Here is an 18,709-nt window from a genome sequence, read left to right on the forward strand (position 1 = left end):
GCAAGTGAGATAATTTTGAGCAAAAATGTACAATTAAATTATATTACTTTAGCTTAAAGACAGCTGGGAACTGCTGTTTTTAAATACTTTGCACATATACTGCCATCAATCTACCGCAGGCCGCATTTGGTTATTTGCATATGTATGTAAACATGCATTTAAAATAAAAGCACTCATTAATTAATAAATAGCATATACATCTTATTTTTCTTTCCTCTTAATTAAAAATCTGTTAATTTTCGTATCATAAATTAAGTGATTGAATATGAAGATTTTCTCTTGCATATAGAGACAGTTCCATTGAAATTAATTTCATAATTAAAGTTTTATAAAATCATTCACATTGTATGTATGTTATGTAATGTAATGCGTAATAATGAAAGAATGAATGTTTTTTATGAACATTTCTTAAATAAGAACATTTTTCATTTCTGTCCGTCTTGTTACCTTGGAACAAAACCTTGACTATCACTGACCTTATATATGAATAATAGGGTAATAGGCTGTTAAGAACCATGTGTCTATTAAAATTGTTTACAATCCCATTCGATTTGGTTTGATTTGTTTTCAATGCATATGCATTCCGACACATAAATACATAAATATGGACAAGAAGTTATATGACAATGGATATGTCAATCTATAAAAATGCTGATGTGCGTCTTTTATTTTATATAAATGTAGTGATAAAGTCCGAATTTATGGTAAACATAATTATACGAAAAATGTCATTGGTTCTTTAGCATGGCTTCGTCGAGTATTTCATGAGGCCTAAAGCTTAAAGTGTCCGCCAAGGATAGTCTTTGCTTCTTAAATTACTTTGAAACATGGGATTGAGTTAGGTGCTAAAATATTCGTTTTGAACTATATTTGTTGCTTTTTGTTTTTGTTTTTTTTTGAAATTGTACCATAAGGCTTAAGTAATAATAAATTCATCGTAAAGCGATTTTTAAACCTGAATAATGAAGTAATTATTAAAATTTAATTGAAATGCGTGTTTTATATTATGCACACATCTGCATATGTGTACGTAAGTGTGCATGTTGGCAATAGAAATCAATTCATTGGAAAACCTATTTATGTATAAAACATTTCAATAAAAGTCAATGAGTTGATTTTAACGAATTCTATATATCTGCTGGTAGAGTAACGTAATACTCTGTCATTGTCATTACGTTTGCAACATTTTTCACGAAAACAAGGATACATCACTTCATAAAGCAATTTATTTCTAGTTAGTGCGATTTGTGATTCGGTGTAGTCGAACCACTTGACGATGCGTTATTACAACTTTATCGTAGGCTGCTGCCTCTATACACTGTACTTTTAATAAATTTTCATGAAAATTGTAAGCCTTCAAATCCCACAGAAAGATTTAAATGTACAAAGTTATAGTAGATTTTTACGAAGACTTTCAAAACTACCGGCCAATACGGACTTTATTGTTCATTCAGATAGTCTTGATAAAACTTTTGATCATAGCTTATTGTAGGTTACACGTTATTTATAAAAATTCTTTGAATTCGTATTCGGGAGTTGTTTTAGTAATTGCGAACACATTTCGCTGGCGGATCGCGCCTACTTTTAAACGAGATTTGATTGCTCCAGTTATGCGGCATTTATAATACTCGTGTTGATTTCATTAATTTCAATCAAATCGTTTCACTTTAAATTACTAGCTGTTTTTTGTATTGCTTTCAAACAGATTAAATGATTTATTTCATCCTATATATATATATATATATAAATGGTTCTTGTTTAAAGATACGAATGTATAAAGATATGCGCAGAAAAAGCACAACAAAAAAAATGAAAAATTAAAAGCAAAAATTATTGATAAGTGATGGCATAAACAATTTAAACTTCTGCCTGCTGTAGAGGCCGTGTAGAGGGTTTATATCAGACGATTACATAACTTCGTGACTTCTTTGCGTCAAAATTTATTTTATTTATTTTTATTATACGTTAACTGAAGTTTATTAATATCGAATATCGATAATTTTTTACCATCTTTTCTGGCATACCCATGCCACATCATCACCGCAGAACGTCGGGAAGAATTCAACCGAATGTTTATTAAACAAAACTTTTTTGAAGCCAGTTTTACGCTATTAAGGCCGCTTTGCAGCATTAAGTGACGAATGCCAAGTCATTGAAGATATGCATGTGATTTGTCACTGCGGTGCTGGAAGATGACACCTTTGCTATTGGTTGCTTGAGGACGCTTTATCTCAATTGCTTTATCTCTACGTAATTGTTATTGGCAGAACAATCAATTCCCTAGCAAAGTTTGAGCAGCACACAATCCACAAATTCCTTCTGATCGCTGCCAATGTAATATATTACCTTATGCAGCTTTAATTCCGGCTTGACAATCGTTTTTCTCGCCATATTTTAAAATTTGCAATATTTTCCAAAAGTGCCGCACAAGTGAAAAGTGAAAAGAATACAATTCAGACGACTTCCGGTAGCATTTCTCTTTGGGCCGGAATATGTTAAAATATTTCGAGGTTTTGCGATCTATCGGCATTGCAGCACAAAAATAAATGGACAAACGCAGACAGGAAGACGGCTATAAATCGATTCAACAAACAACTATGAATGAAGTGACATGGGAGGGTCAGGCTGTTGCAAGTCCGGCTAATATGTGGTAACTCTACTTTGCCTTTCCTTCCCGCTAACATTTAAAAACAACTCATGAATTGAAAAGACATCATTTTATGTTTTTCTTTATTAAAAAAAAAAAAGTTACTTTCTGCTTAAATTATAATTCGTTGTACTACTTTATATCGTTTAATTCTAAAGGTTTAGTCACGTTTTGAATAAGTAATAGAGAGGAATAAAAAAAAATATCCCACCCACGATTACATTAAATTATAATAAGCAACGTATTCAAGATGCGTATGCAATATTAATTTCCAGAATATTTGATTAATTTGGTAAATTATTAGCTTCTCAGCTCAGTAGGAAAAATAAAATATGGGTAATAATCTTAAATAGGCTTTTGCATATCTTTCTAAATAAATTTAATAGAGGCTGTCATCTACTATATTACATTTATTGAAAGACATTGGCATATAAACTCTATCAGTTAATGTGCATCGAATACAAACGAAGGATCGGAGTACAAACATTTTGTCAAAATATTTGCAAAACTCAGAAGCAATCTTCAGAGATCCCCTGAAATGTGTATAATGTGTCGATAAGCATCATATTTTGAAGCATGACCGACTGTCTCGATATCGGTCCGTCAGTTTGTGCAAAGGCGGCTTTAAACAATTTCGATTTCAAATTTGGCAGACGTATCTTGCCAATGTGGTGGATGGTAGTGAAAGTGGGCCAAATAGGTCTGGGAATATGCTTACAATGCGATATGAACTAAGAACACCTCTGTGTTCTGGGTCTTTTGCTTATTGCTGACAAATTACAATAGACGCACGATGCACATTTCCCCAAAATATTCTATAAAAATAGAAATAATCAGCCACACCCATCTAGTTTTGTAGCATATAAAAATTCAGTTTTTTCGCTTTTTTCTACCTTTTTTTAGGCATAATCTTTCGACTTATTCCTAGGCAGTATGCGATTCAATTAGGTACTGTTGTCTTTTCAGATGATGCATTGAAGTTTATTATTCGATAGTTGCTTGCAAAAATTCGAATTTTGTCTCGATAGAAGTCATTAGACGGCTTAACAAACAAAGAAAACAAGTAAGAAAAGAGTATTCGACTGCGACTGAGTCTATCGTAAGCGCTATCTTCATGACAAAAAGGTGAAAAATTATATTTCAGTATTCGAAAAAACTCGATGAGAGTAAGTGCAATTTTGCACTCTTGTACGGGCACTGTAGTTTCATGCAAGGAATACATAGATATTTTCATAGGTTTGTCTCTTCTGTAATTTATGAGTATTGCAGCCATGTTCTTGACCCACTATTTAAAGGTTGTATAATAAATTTTGCTGGCGACAGTATGTTCGCCATCAAACAAGCAGACGTACAGATATGCTTAAATCGAATTAGAATTTGATGTCAACCAACCAGTAGTACATACATTTTTTAAGTTCTGTGAAACTTTCTTTGCAAACATTTTAAAAAGTTGAACGTATCATCAATATATAACTATCGATATATTGCAGGTGAACGACTTTTTAAGCAGTCAACCTATTTGACTTGCATATATTTGCAATTAATTGTAAAGAACTCCAACTCCATTATCTATTCGTATCGCAGAGCTTCCAAAGTGATTGCGAATTGAACGATGTTTTCGGAACGGAAGAGATGTAATTTTCTGCATATCTGTAGATCTCTAAACATATGAGAGCGGCATACGAGTTGGAGAGCGGGAGAGAGAGAGAGACGAAGACTAATTCCGTTGTCCGTTCGCCTAATAAAACCCTGGAAAAGATTTCAGCTAGAGGGACTTCCTAAATGCTTTCTGCGTAGATATTAGCCTAGAGAATTGTTTCGATATTTTTCCCGTTTGGCAATCGGTCAAAAACTGAAAAGAGTAAGCTACAAATTCAAGTCTGAGCGCATAGTTCTTCTAGTTGAGGTTCATATATGCAAAACGCAGGCTGAATGCTTCTGTAATTATTAAAAAGCAACAACAAAGTTTAAATTTTCGAAAATTTTAAAAATTTTCTGATAAGTTATAGTCTTGCAGCAGATGTGTGTTATTTAGTATAACTAACATCCGAATGGCGTCGATCATGTGACCGAAGACACTTAACAAAAAGTGTTTTTGCTGTGCTGGCTTGACGTGACGTGCATTTGCAATTTGCCTTGGAAAGAGAATTTCTTAGGTATTTAGTTATGGCTGCTACTACTCTTTGAGGCCTTTATAAATTCCTTGTTTTTTACAAAGATAGATCTTTGCTTTATAGGAGTTAAGTTTTCATATTAAAAGCTTAATGTCGATTGGATGATATTTATAATAATATCTGACTTAAAGTATTCTCGCATTTAATTTAAAGAGATTTCAAATTTGCTGTTATTTTGCCTAATGAAAAAAATATTGATAATATAATAATTTTATAATATCTTAAATAACTTAACAACTCTTGTGCAGAGCAATATAATATGTAATCGAATAATTCAAGCAGAAAGTGTTTACAAGCTCTGATAATTTTTTTTGTACTTGTCCAACAGCACGAACTCTTTGATCAATCAGGCTTCAAAATATGATAGAAATGGAGGAATAAGTAGCGATAGCTAACAACTTATAATGTTTTTACATTACATTTTACACATCAACTGCACCGACAATAGAATAAAAACGATGGAAGAGGGAGATTCAAAGTAAAACACATTAAATGCAATTACACAAGAAGCTAACAGCAGACCGGCAACCGTTAGAGTTACATTGTTCATGTTGCCTTCTTTTTTTCATTCCATTTTGATTTTTTACAGGAGTATGAAGATATACTAAAAAACTATTGCTGCATTTGAGAGACCTCTAGTTATACGTAGATAGAAGATTTTCTAAAAAGTATTAAGCCTCATGAACATTTGCATGAAGTAATATTTATATCTGATGAATTAAGCCAAGTGTCTCGTTGAGCCAAACAACTTAATAGGTAAAGAGCGGTCGAGTCTGAAGTTCCGTTTGTTAATTTTTTTTAGAATTGTTGCTTAAAAAACCCATCATGTTTCGTGAATAAAATTTGTACATGCACTGGACAGACTATTGAACTTTCAAGATTAAGACTAAAGGGGATAAAAATTGCTCTTCATTTTCTTAAAATTGCATCTAGAACTGAGAACTACGTTAAAAGTTACATCAAAAGGAAATAAGCGAATTTCATTAACGCACACAATTGACGCCAGCAAAAGTTGCGCAAAGACCAAAAAAAAAATAAATAAATAAAAAATAAAGGCAAAAAGCTGCCACTACTCTCTCAACACACGCTGGTTGCTGATAGATAAAGACGAGTCTGACAGTGTTAGTGTTAAATAGGCGCGTGTTGTCTGCAACAAGTGGTCACGTAAAAAAGTTTTTCTTTAGGGTTTACAGTAAAAACAAAAAACAACAACAGCAACGTCATATCTTTATTAAAATTTCTCATCAGGTATGAAAGGCAGTGCCCTCGCAGTTTTTCCAAATGAATTAAAACCAATGAAGAAGAGTTCTCTGCAAACAAGAGAAAAAAAGGAGTGTTTTCAGTTCGTTTTTTTTTTTTTTTTTTTTTTTTGTTAATTTTTTTGTACGTAAGGTAGAGCATGTTAGTTGATGAATTATTTCTTGACTAACTGTTGTTCCAACTATAGCAAAGAAATCTTTATGTTGTTGTTCTTTAAAGCGGGGATAATGTGCGTTAGTCATTTTGCCGTTGACCAAAGGAAATATCAACAATAACCTCCTTCCTCTCATTTTACTTAAAAGGAGATGCTATCATCAGTTTTTTTATTTTTTCACTTTATTACTGAAGTTTCATTCAAGTGGAGTGAAGATGGTTGACTTGAAAAGCGGACTTATTCTATACACTTGGTATGTGTAAAGAAGGTCAGTTTTTTTTTTTTTTTTTTTTTTTTTTTTGTTTTTTTGTAAAGGCATGAAAAAATAGAAAAAGAAGAAACGCATAAAAGAAGAAAAAGGAATACGATTAATAGATTGCCCCGATAGCGTCGAGTAGAGCTGTGTACTAAGCAAAGCCAATAGCCATACTAACCTGTACTCTTTATTAGTTCAGGTAGTCAGGCAAGACTTTAAATAACCGTCCATCAACTAAGGCTAATTATATGAATTTTTTTTTTTTTTCTTCTCCATTTTATTCTTTTCAATAACTTTTTCACTAAGTAATACTTATTCACTTGACATAAGTATAAGTATGAGAGGAGATCTTTCCTTTTCTACGTTTACTGATAACGCAAGTAAAAGTGTTTATAATTATGGAAAATGTATATGGCAGGCATAATACAATGCAATAATATCTACTTAGCAACAACTAAGCGACAACGTAACGTTAAAGGCTAATGGCCACTTAAAAGGAGGTCATTTCGCCCCTTACTTAACTCTGAACAATCGGATTATAATGCATTAAATATTCCCATACTATGTGCACTATATCGCAATACTTCCCATTACAACAATCTTCCTCATCGCCATCGTTATAAGCGTTGGTTCACAAGAGGAGCGGTTGAAAGAAAAAAATTAAAAAAAAAAAAAATAAAAAAAAAATTTTAAAAAGAAATGGTAGTAACCGACATTGGTTGTCGTTTAATGTATTTGAAACCCGAACACAGTCTGCGCTGACAACAAAACAAACGACTTTAAATGACTTAACAGAATTGTAAACAATTAAGGATGCAATGGCATGAAAAAAGAAAATACTCACAAGTGTTTTCTGTCGTATTGTTTTCTGTCGTATTGTACTTTATTTATTTATTTATTTATTTACTTTTTTTTTTTATTGTTGTTTGTTTTTATTTTATCATAAAATTTCGTACATTTAGAGCAAATATTCTCTCTAATTAAGGTTATTAAAATTTCTTTAAGCGAACTTCAATTGAAATTTGAAATGTCGATGACTGTTGAAAGAATGCTTTCGTTATCCCGATAATGAATAGTAAAAATACATCATAAAGTAATAACAAAATACGTAACAAAGAAAAAGGAAAAATTCTGCACACATTTTTCTTTGCAGTAAAAGTCTCCTCTAAACATCCAATCAATATTTGACATTTCGGAAAGTCTTGTAGATTAAGACTGAAAATAAAATCTTCATTACTGCGCAACAATATTAAAAAAGCAAGAGAAAATCATTTCTTTCTTGCCGCTTTAAAGCTTTGGCACTTTCTCACCAATATGTTGCGACATTCGATAGATAATTTTGCAAATACTCGACTAAGCGAGAATTCCGAATTATTTGGCGCGATTAAAATGGATAATGAAGTAAAGATTAGGTCCAAACTAAAGTAAATACTAAATACGGACTATTTGGCAGAACAAGAATAAGCGGCAAGTCCGATCTAGTTGATTGAGCTAAAGCGAATGACAGGCACACAATACTCGATGGAGTGATAAGCGCAGACTACCTAGTGGGAGAGTCTCGTAGAAAGGGGCCTGCTAGCGAATGACATCAACGGTGCGCAGGTCTCGTTTTGTATTGTATTTCGACCCAATGACTCTTGTCGACGGGAGTATATGCATCATAGGGATGAGTGATAAAAATTGCGGGATGTCCTTAAAATCGAACTAAACAAACGGAGAAGCTTTCCTCTATTTCATTCTAAAATTGTTTTTCTTTGCGCTTCGATTGCGCGCCTTTCCCCGTTCATTCGCTAGCGTAAGCGAGCAGGTAAGAAGCATGACTAACAAGTAAGGGTTCGCGCGTGTGCTAGCGCATTCTCCTCTCAAATTCAATAGACTTCACTTTGGTCGTATCTATAGTGAGTGCTTAGTTAGTAAAAGCATAACACTTACCGACTATGGCCACTGCCTCTCGATCTTTTCGTCTTTCCTCACTACTTTCTGACCGCGACTGTGTTACACGGATAGTGGACATCCACTAAGTGAATGGTTGTAGTTTTTATACCTACGAGCGAAGGATGATATAATATATTCCCTTTGTCATAATGTCTGCTACAAACAAAAGTAGTCTTCAGAGTCCAGCATGTGTATATATATATTTTTGATTGGCATGAAATTCTGAATCGACGCAGCTATGTATGTTCGCCTTTTCGTATGGCCTTTTTTCTCTCTTCTTTTTTGATGTGATAATCAATGTCCTATATGCATATTTGTAACACAATGACGGCCAGAAAGAATTAAGAAAAGTCAAAGAAATAGGTAGTGGTCGCGCGTCCAATTGCGATTGTTATGTCTTCACCGACTATGTTTGTGGCTATATTCTCGAGGACGTTGCGGTCAAATATATTAATACATGGAGTTCAAATTTGAGAGGAACACTGGATATGTTTGCACACACTCACGCCCACAACAAAGCGTAAACTAAAAGCACCTCTGTCACTCAAATTTGTGCAGTTTTGCTGTTTACTCCCAAATTATGAAAGAAGAAAGTTTGAAATTTTACAAATTTATCTTATGAAGCAAGCTTCTGTTCATATTTAAAAATGGAAGAAATCTACTACGCTCAAGGTTACAAGAGATCCAAGGCTTAATTATTTTTAGGCTACATGCCTAAATGCTAAATGCTACAAGCTTAAGAAAAGCGTTTGACCTTTTTGCGACTTGCACGGGCCAAACTTTTCTTCATTTTTAAACTATAAAAAGCGACTAAACATATACAGTAAGCTTCAATGTTTTCAAAGGCATTTTTTGGAAATTAAATTAGGTTTAGCTTTAATGAACTCCTTTTCGAGCGATTGTTGTAGTAAGTAATGAGGAAGACGTGATAAACTCTCATATTGGAGTCTATATTCATTTCTGCAACAATATCAGAGCCTAAGTGAAGGCGGAACATGTTCGCTAAGTAGGGGCATTACCTCCAAATTTCAACGACAGTACAACGGCACAGATAAACACATCAATTTGAAAGCTTAGGTCTTGTCCAAAATGTGGGTTTTGTGTAGGCCCTGAACTCTTGAGGTAAATGAGAAAAGCAGAAAAACCTAAAGCTTAGCAAGCGTTATTTCTGCAGCCTTTACCGTCGAATGGTGTCTGAGGTGGGATCACAGCCGCTTATAATTGTAACGCGACTTCTTCGCACACCTTTAATGCTTCCCTTTTTGCGGGAATCTACAAAATGCGGACAGAGAACATTTCGCATTGCCTCTGCGTATTGCAAACAATACGACAACGTTTCGCTGATAGTCTCACATTTCGATTTATTAATCTAACCGACCTTGTAGATTTAAGGGTTCATTTCGTATTACAATTGAAGGATACTTGTGTAGCTTTTTAATAAGAATTATTTATTACCTTAATATTCCATTCTATTAAACGTTGTGAAGAGCCATTCAAGCAATTTATTGTCTACATCCTTATGGTTATTGCTTGGAAAATTCTTGAAACTTTTGTCATCTTGTTTTCCTCACTAAGAGATATTGCTCTCTATCTCATCCCCATTTTGACAGCAAGTCAAGGTAAAAAGAAAAACTTTCTTTAGCATTTCATTACATTCACTTTGTTGTTATTACTGCTTTTGCATCCTGTAATAAAAAACACTTAAGTTTATCGTAATTATTAAAGTTTGCATAAAGGCAAAAATAACAACATATACAAAACTTTATTCCTAGTGTCAGTTACTTATTTCGAGTTCGAAGTAAGTAGAAAAACATATAGTTTCTCTCCTTTCCATTCCATTTTATCCGATTGCAAAGTGAACGAACGAACGAAGTAATAAATGAATATAAAAAAAAAATGTTATAGATTGTATAGAAAAGTACAACATACAACAAAACATACAACTAAGCAATCATCTGAAAGTATAATAAATTGAATCTATTGCATAAAGCATAATAATAAAGAGTAAAAGAGAGTAAGCGATTGCGTTGCCATAACATAACAAAATAATTTTTGAAAATTTCAAATCATTTGACGCGAAAGAAAGAGATACTAAACTGATGGATAATAAGAATATAAAAATACAACAAAGAATGAAGAAATAAATGAACGAAAAAAAAAAAACAAAAACACTAAAAAGCTGTCAATTACGTAGATTTCTTAGTTGAAAGTTATTCAAAAGAAAAGTTAAGTTTTCGCAAGAACTTAGTCGAAATATAAGGAAACGAAGAAGTACATGTCTAATTAATTGCAAGATAGAGGATAGAAAAAATTTTTTGTAAAATCGGGAGCCAGAATAAACGCGCACCTTTACACCCTAAACAAATGTCCTTCCAATCTATTTATTGTTTCTTCAAAAGAACAACCACTACAGAGACCAATTAATAGAGATGAAGATCTATCAATCGGTATGCACCAAACAAGGAGTCATATTTTTCATTTTCTATAAGAGAACAAAATTCGGCGGTAACCGAATCTTTTATACTCACCATCGTTATATTATATATAAAGAAGACAAAAGAGATAAAGGAAGAAGGTTTCATGCTCTATATTAATATTGCGTAGGCGTGGTCTATTTTTTCCATTTTTGTGCACAGAAGCTAGAGCATCGTCCGTAGAATATGCTTGCAAATTTTTGTACATTTATTTGTTATAGTTTATGAGTAATGAGCAAAAACCATTTTGTTTTTTCTTTTGCAGAACAGAGGCTTTCCCAGTTTACCTGATAGTGTGGGCGTATTCTTCGACCGGTCTGGCCCATTTCCAAGGAGTTCGAACATTTGAAGTCGATAGCTTCATTTTTGCAGCCAGAAGAACATTTCACACAGACACCACATAGGCGAGCCGACGACCAGACGGACATGGATAATCGATTCAGTTTTTGATGCTCATCAACAATATACTTTACGGGTTCTCCGAAGTTTCCTTCTGGGCATTGCAATCGTTTCGACTGAAACGAATATACTTTTCATTCTTCGGTGATGGGTATAGAAAAGCGAGAAAGAAATTTTAATTTGACAACACTTATGATGATTCAGAAAAGGGTTCTTTATGCGATATGTGACAAAGTGTGTGATTAAATATGGATTCATCGCTACACTCGGGAGTCAAATTAAGAGTCAGGAGGATGACAAAAGCCGTCTAAAGCAACCAGAAAAATAGCGTCACTAAAACAGCTGCAACTTGTAAAGTAAGGATCGGAGTTTATTGTTTGAAGATTGGCACTATTTATTCAAAATCATATGTCTGTCAACAGTGCTGCCATATACTTGTCAAATCGGGGATTTGCATGATATGATATGTGATCAACACCAACAGGTATCAGAATATTGCACAGATGGCGGCATCCTGAATCCTGATTAGATCATCAAAATTCAGGCTTCTTCTTCTACTCTTTTTTTTTTTGTTGATAAAAAATTATTCGCAAAAGAAAAGGAATTAAATGCGTCGTCATAAATAAAAACTTTATTCGTTTTCGATTAAATTAAAAGGATATACATTTCTCGTCTCCTTATAAGGGAGTCGTTAACTGAAATTTATTTAAATAAAAAAAAACAAGCAAGTGTAACAAGTAAGAAAATTATATTCGGTCATGGGCGAATTTCGTATACCCTTCATCCTGATTTAGATATAAGGAAAAGAGATACAATTTTACACTCTATAATACTGGGAGACCGTGGTTGATTTTTTCGAAATTATGACCAACTATAAACTATAAGTGGGCATGGCCAGTTGTTTTTTTTACTTTTGTAGAAATACTACAGTATTGTCCATATAACGTACGGAGCAATGAAAAAAAAAACAATTTTTTATTCTTTTCGAAAAACAGAGGTGTCCTTCGACCACTTTGAACCATTATTAACACCAACCTGCATACAAGGATTTCCAATAATTCTGAAACCCATTTTTGCGGGCAGGAGATATTTTGCAACAAACATTATACAGATGGACAGACAGACGTGCTTATATCAATTCAGAGTTTGACGCTGATCGCTTTTTAGAGTTTCTGAACATTCTTCTGGGCGTTGCAAGCATTTTGACTAAAGTGAATATACATTCCATCATTTGACGATAGGTATAAAAAATGGGTGAAAAGAAAAATTTTAATAGTTGTCAAAAAGCAAAAAAAAAGCTATTTCGTGTTTATTTCAGTATAATTTTCAATTGGTATAATGAAGCCGATTATGCAGCTTCTTCTTGGCACAGTAGCATTTTGAAGAGAATTAGTTGTATTTTTTCATCAAAAATGCTTAAAGAAATTGTTTCTCTAGCCTAGAAATGAAAGCTATTTTAACCGTTTAGGAATATTAACCAAATACTGACGGACACATCTGCTTCTTAATAGTTTATGAGAAGAACAATTTTTCTTCATTTCTCTTCGCATATCTTTGAGGCACAAACGTAATTTTCGCATAAGTAAAGAAGAAATATCGCATTTGAATTTATTGCTTTTCTCTTTACTTTAATGAAATTATTACGTTTGTACGTTATGCATAAGTACGCCAAAGTGGGTTATGAAAATATTGTATTTTAATATTAAACGAAATTGTTCAACGGATTAGCTGTACGGTTTCCATGGAACAGATACGCGAACACATTTATTATTTTTATTGATTTCTTTTTTTTTTTTTATTTTATTATTGCTGCCGTAATCGTACAATCATAGCAACAAAGAAGAAGTGTTTCTATCATGTAAATTTTAAAGGAACACGAACCTTATTATTCGCTAAAATGGTCTTTAAGCGTTCCCCAAACAATCTCTCTCGTCATAATACTTTGTGCAATTTTTGTATGGAACGGGAAAAAGGAAAGAACCGCCAATCACTTAAGATGTTCTGTAACATTAAGTCATCACATAATGGAATAAAAAGGGATAAAATAAGGGAGATAAGAAATAGGTTTTTGACGTGTACTCTATTGTCTTCGATTCGATTGTTTTTGTTCCTTCTTAATTAACTACTAAAACGAAAATATTTCTAGTTATTTACAATGATTTCTCCTGTATAAACAACATATGATAGAACTTTAAATATGACTCGGTTTGCAGAACTATAGATGAAAATTTGGACCCGGATGTAAACTAACAGACTTTCCAGATTATATGTTGCATATTAGCAAAGACTAGAGCACATGCGCAAAGCCAATATACAAGATTTAGACGCAGAGAAATTTGAAGGGCTTTAAAAATGCTATGATATGTTAGGTGAATTTCCCTAAAACGAAAAGTGATAACTACATAGATAAAAAGAATTATTTAAATTTCGCGGGTACTATGAAATGTGCGAATAAATATTTTGGTTGAAAATCAAGATCATATTGACAGTTTTTCTCGATTAACACGATCTTGTACGTTACGAATTTGGAAAAAGAATATTCTTTGATTGTCATGGAGACGGTGCAATGAAGATCCGCATGAGTAAAGAGTTTATAAAAAAATGCAACTTATTTTTTGATCACAATAGCAACAGGCGCGACTGGAACGTTCGCAAACCTTCGGAAAAAACAGATATATGTCTAAGCAAGTCTTATCCTAAGGTGCAAGTTACGACAATTATGTATTACTTCTCTTATATAAGCGTATAGTGAATGAGTAATGGTTTGCTAAATAATTATTCTGTAGAATGTTTTTTATTTCCTTTTCGAAGCCAGAGAAATGATCAAATGAAAAGCAATAATCGTTAAACAAATTGACATAGTTCAACGAATGGATTAAAGATATGGCAACTCTTTCCGCACTGCGCCAGTTTCATGAATTGGGAACGTTGGAATCAACAGCTTGTAATAATCCCAGAACTAAAACATCTCCACTAAACATTTCAACATTTCATAAACAGTGCACCAAGTAGCTCACATCTCTTGGTTAATATTGGCGATCAATAGGTGCCCGCCTATTAGCAAAGGCTGTTAAAGTTCTATCATAATTTAATTTCAGGCTTTTGACATTGTCCCGTAGAAAGATATAAATCTACATTTAGTAAAACAACTTTGACAAGGATGGATATGACGCCACATTTCGACATTTTTCTGTTCACCTCAATTACATTTCGAGGACAATATTTGTAAAGCGGAATAGTTAGACTGTAATTCCAATATTCCTTCCTTAGATAATTACTAAATGTATTTGTTATTGGAATACGCAGAAGTGATCCATGAGCACGCAAAAGACAGGAGAACGTTCTACCTCGATGCGGAGAGCAAGATCACTTTAGTGAGGATCAAGAAGCATATAACTAATCACAAGAGTTTATATTGTATGGGCAACTGTGCAAAGCAGGAATACGATTAGAATTCGTATACAATTTTTGGAAATAATTAGCAAACAAATGAACTATTTTTGTAGACTTACAAAACCATAACGTAACTCCAGACACTGCAAACCTGGAAAACTTTTGCGGTTAAAGTATAATTTACTTTTCGTTTTTGATAAAAACTCTTATTTATTAAGAACATCATGTATACGCAGTTTGTCAGACACTATTCTAAAAATCCTTTAGAAACCCTATTTCTTGTATTTCGTGAGATTTTCAGATGATCACTTTGGACCAATTTGGACGATTCGATGAGACTACAACCACCTTTGGCTAGCCTTTATATTTTCATAACTCAAATTCCAATAAATAGCAGAGAGGAGATTAAAAATTCTTTTGTATTTTGTTTTTCTGAATAGCTTTTTCAAATTCCCATAATTTGAAAATATGTGTTCACAAACGTGTCGTCTTTTCAACGGCAGCTGAAACGAATCTTTTTATCAGTATAGCCTTACGCGGCGCCTTAACATTTAACTTACAACTTACCGTAGAACTGAATGTTTATCAGTAGTCGCTGCTCATAGAGGGTCATTTCATCAATATTATTCTTGACAAGCGTAACTACTGTATAATAATTTAGTAAATGTCAGCTGATAAGGAAAAATAAGGGTTAACAGTGCTTGGAACTGGACTGAAATTTTGACGAGAAGGCCCAGTTAGCAGAGTTTTCTTTTGTTAAATCGATAGACTACATATCGCTTTGAGTAGCCGTAAATATATATAGGTTGGTTCGAAGTGAACGTGTACGTTGCTAAAGCTGCATAAAACTTAATTTTTGTGCCATGTTATTAAAATAATTAAAAATAATGAATGTCGGATCAAAGATGATCAGGATTGAGAAATTCACACATTTTCACGTACAAAGTAAATATTACAATCGCCAAAAAAGTTGATTTCCTTTGGAAATACATTTTAGACTGTTTTTATAGACTAAAGCTAATGAACTTATCTTAAAAAGAAGTCCTTGTCTCAACCACGTGGTATGTATTTTTCAATGCTTGCAGGCGTTCGGGGTGGTATTGACTGCAAACACGGACAAGCAGCCTTATGCATTTTATTTATCGAAACTCAAACTGGAAAGTTCGGAAAGCCAAACAACGTTGGGTGCGGCCGTTCGGATAGTACTCGTGGTGGCCGTGGTTACCTCAATTGCAGGTGCAATAAATAACAGGAGGTGCAAGTAGTTCTCGCCTTGCCCAGACGAGAGGATTTGAATCACACGCAAATCTTCAGCTGTAATAAAGGCCATCCAAAATATGGATTGGGGACTGCTGATAACACAAGTAAATTGCCCTATAAGCTTCATCTATTTAAGCTTCGCGGCAGTGTGTAGACTTTCATTGAGAAGCGACATGTGAAGCGAACAATGTTCATCATACTTACTTTCCTTCAAGTCCTGCATACGTTTTGTACAGTGGCAAGATGTTCGTTGGAAATGATAATGACCACCCAAGCCTTGCTTATAGCAATGCCTTCCGAAGAATAATATTTTTCTCCAAACAAATTTTTTTTTTGTTTTTTTTTTTCTTCAATTTATTTATTTTTCACTTTTATAATATAATGTATGTTGATGTTAATAATACAAAAAATTTATGAAAAATTTGGAAAGCATTTTTGAACAAAGTAGAAAACGTAACGTGTATACAACTATTTTAATTATCTAGAATAGAAGTTTTTCTATCAAAAATTTTCATTATTTATGATAATACAACGTAATTATGTATAAATTGAACGATATTTTCCTCTTTTTTGATGATATTTAAAAACTTAATCTCCCTTTTTATAAACATAGCAACAACAAAAAAATAAAAAAAAAACATAGAAACAAACAAACAAACAAAGCATTTAAATACAGGAATCTGTGCGCATTTTATGCATTCGTTCAATATAATAATAATAAACTATGCTAATTTACTAAATACATATACAAACTAACACACGTTGAACATGAAACGGAGATAATTTATGCAAAAATTGTTAAAAAAGATTAAATTAATTGGAATGTTTTAAAAATCCTCTGTACGCATATAATGCAAACAAGAGCAGCAGTAAACGACAACGGCATAGCTATAGGTGAGTATAGGTGAATACATTTCTTTCCACCTCCGGACTGAACATAATATAATGTACTCCCATATAGCCGCAAAGAGGGGATATGCATCTAAACTCTTAGGATTATGGCTGTGAAAGCATTTCTATATACATATAAAAAAAAACAAAAAAACAAAAAAGAGAAAGAGAAAGAAGAGGACAAAAAAAAGAGAGAGAACAAATATTGGAAAAGTTATATTCGATCTGAAACGAATCTTGAATACTCACCCATACAAACGTCATTGTAAAAGTCTTCCATTTTCGTTTTAGTGGCCAATGGTCGCAATCGCAACTATTATCTCATCCGACTTTTAAGTTGCATAGCTAGGATTTGCTACGGATCGTAATTTATTATATAGAGTAAGCGTATTTATTAGCAAACGGGTGAAATCTAGTTTCATTTTCGATGGGTGGCCGTCATGAAACGTTTGCCAACCAGAAAGAAAATTCAGGTATTTCTCTCACCTTTTCCAGACGGGTAAAATTATATATCGAAATCGTCGCCAAGATACCAAAAATGCATATATAAATGTTTCATAAGATCCTTGCCTGCATTTTTAGATTTATTAAATTAGATTAAGATTTATTAAATTATCCAGAGAAATAAATTTTAAGATTAAAGTCTTAAAGCATTAGGTCGATTTGAACCGACGACCATTGCGTGGCTAGTCGAGATCCTACAGAGCCTACAGAGCCACTAAGGCGAACATTAAAACAGAAATCACAAAAACTATTAAAAATTTTCTTATTCGGCGAAAAAAAACATGCATTTGTCTTAAGACTTGTTTTGGCCGACAAGCCAAACGGGTCCCGCACTTATCATTTCTTACAACTGTTTTTCATGGAATCTTTTAATTCTTTTGGAAAAGGTTTCAATCTACCATTTCAATTTTTATGATTTTTCTAAAGCAGGCGTAAAGCGGGAAAAAATCGATAGAATCCGGAGAGCTTTAATAGCTTGGATAGTATTTGGATGGGGACACAGGTAAGGGAAAGAATGGCAGAAGGGAAGAGCGAAAAACGCATAATTGTATTAGTCTCACAAATATACTTAAATTGTTGGATTTCTCTTGAAGACTTTTAACTAAGTGAATGAAGAGGAACGCAAGCATTGTATATAACAAATGCACTAAGTTAACCTTTTAATCTTTCCTCCAGTGATTTTCATTACGCATCTGCTCAAAGGTAAACGTTTTTGGGACCAAATAGTACTTTCTATGTATATATCTAAACATAACCTTGGTGAGGTCGTCTTTGTAATTTTATATGTTCTCGAGGGCCCTACTAAAGAGATAAAGAAACCAAATTGATGTAAACAAAATATGTGTACAATAAAACATGAGAAAAGGAATTAACAATTCGGGGGTGAAAAGGGGACTTCAAAAAAAAAATGAAAGCACTTCACTACTGGCCAAGCTTTGCTGTACATACACGGCACCCTCCTCATATTTATTCATTGTCCTGCATGTTTGACTGGATGTACGTATATTATAAATTTTTTTTTTTTTTTTTTTTGGAAAAGGAAGGGGTTAAACGAGATTAGGTGGTATGAGTGGTAAAGTAATTAAAATGTATAAAACTAAAAGCTTTTATGTAGAACTGATTATATAGAAACTATTTTTATAACACGATTATATTAATAATATTAAACAAATTTAGTTCGTTTTTCTAAGCGGACTCCATTGTTGTAAAGGTTTTAGCTATAAATTAAAATTTTTAAAATAACATTGATGAAAATGCAAATTTTTGCAAAATTGCATTACAAAGCCAGTCCGGAGGTACTCGTTAATGAAATGCTCTACGAAGAGAAGAAAATATATTATAATAATAATAATATATATATAT

General features: G+C 33.1%; 1 long non-coding RNA gene across 1 annotated transcript; it reads right to left on the reverse strand.

Annotated features, from left to right (window-relative positions):
* Positions 1-761: 761 nt before the first annotated feature.
* On the reverse strand, positions 762-18,709 carry LOC119634111. The gene is made up of 3 exons (XR_005246923.1): positions 18,265-18,709; positions 15,401-15,404; positions 762-771 (listed from the first exon to the last, which is right to left on the reverse strand). It is a non-coding gene; the product is annotated as an uncharacterized LOC119634111 (long non-coding RNA).

The sequence above is a fragment of the Glossina fuscipes genome, unplaced genomic scaffold (genome assembly GCF_014805625.2).
Source record: "Glossina fuscipes isolate IAEA_lab_2018 unplaced genomic scaffold, Yale_Gfus_2 2, whole genome shotgun sequence".
Lineage (NCBI taxonomy): Eukaryota > Metazoa > Arthropoda > Insecta > Diptera > Glossinidae > Glossina > Glossina fuscipes.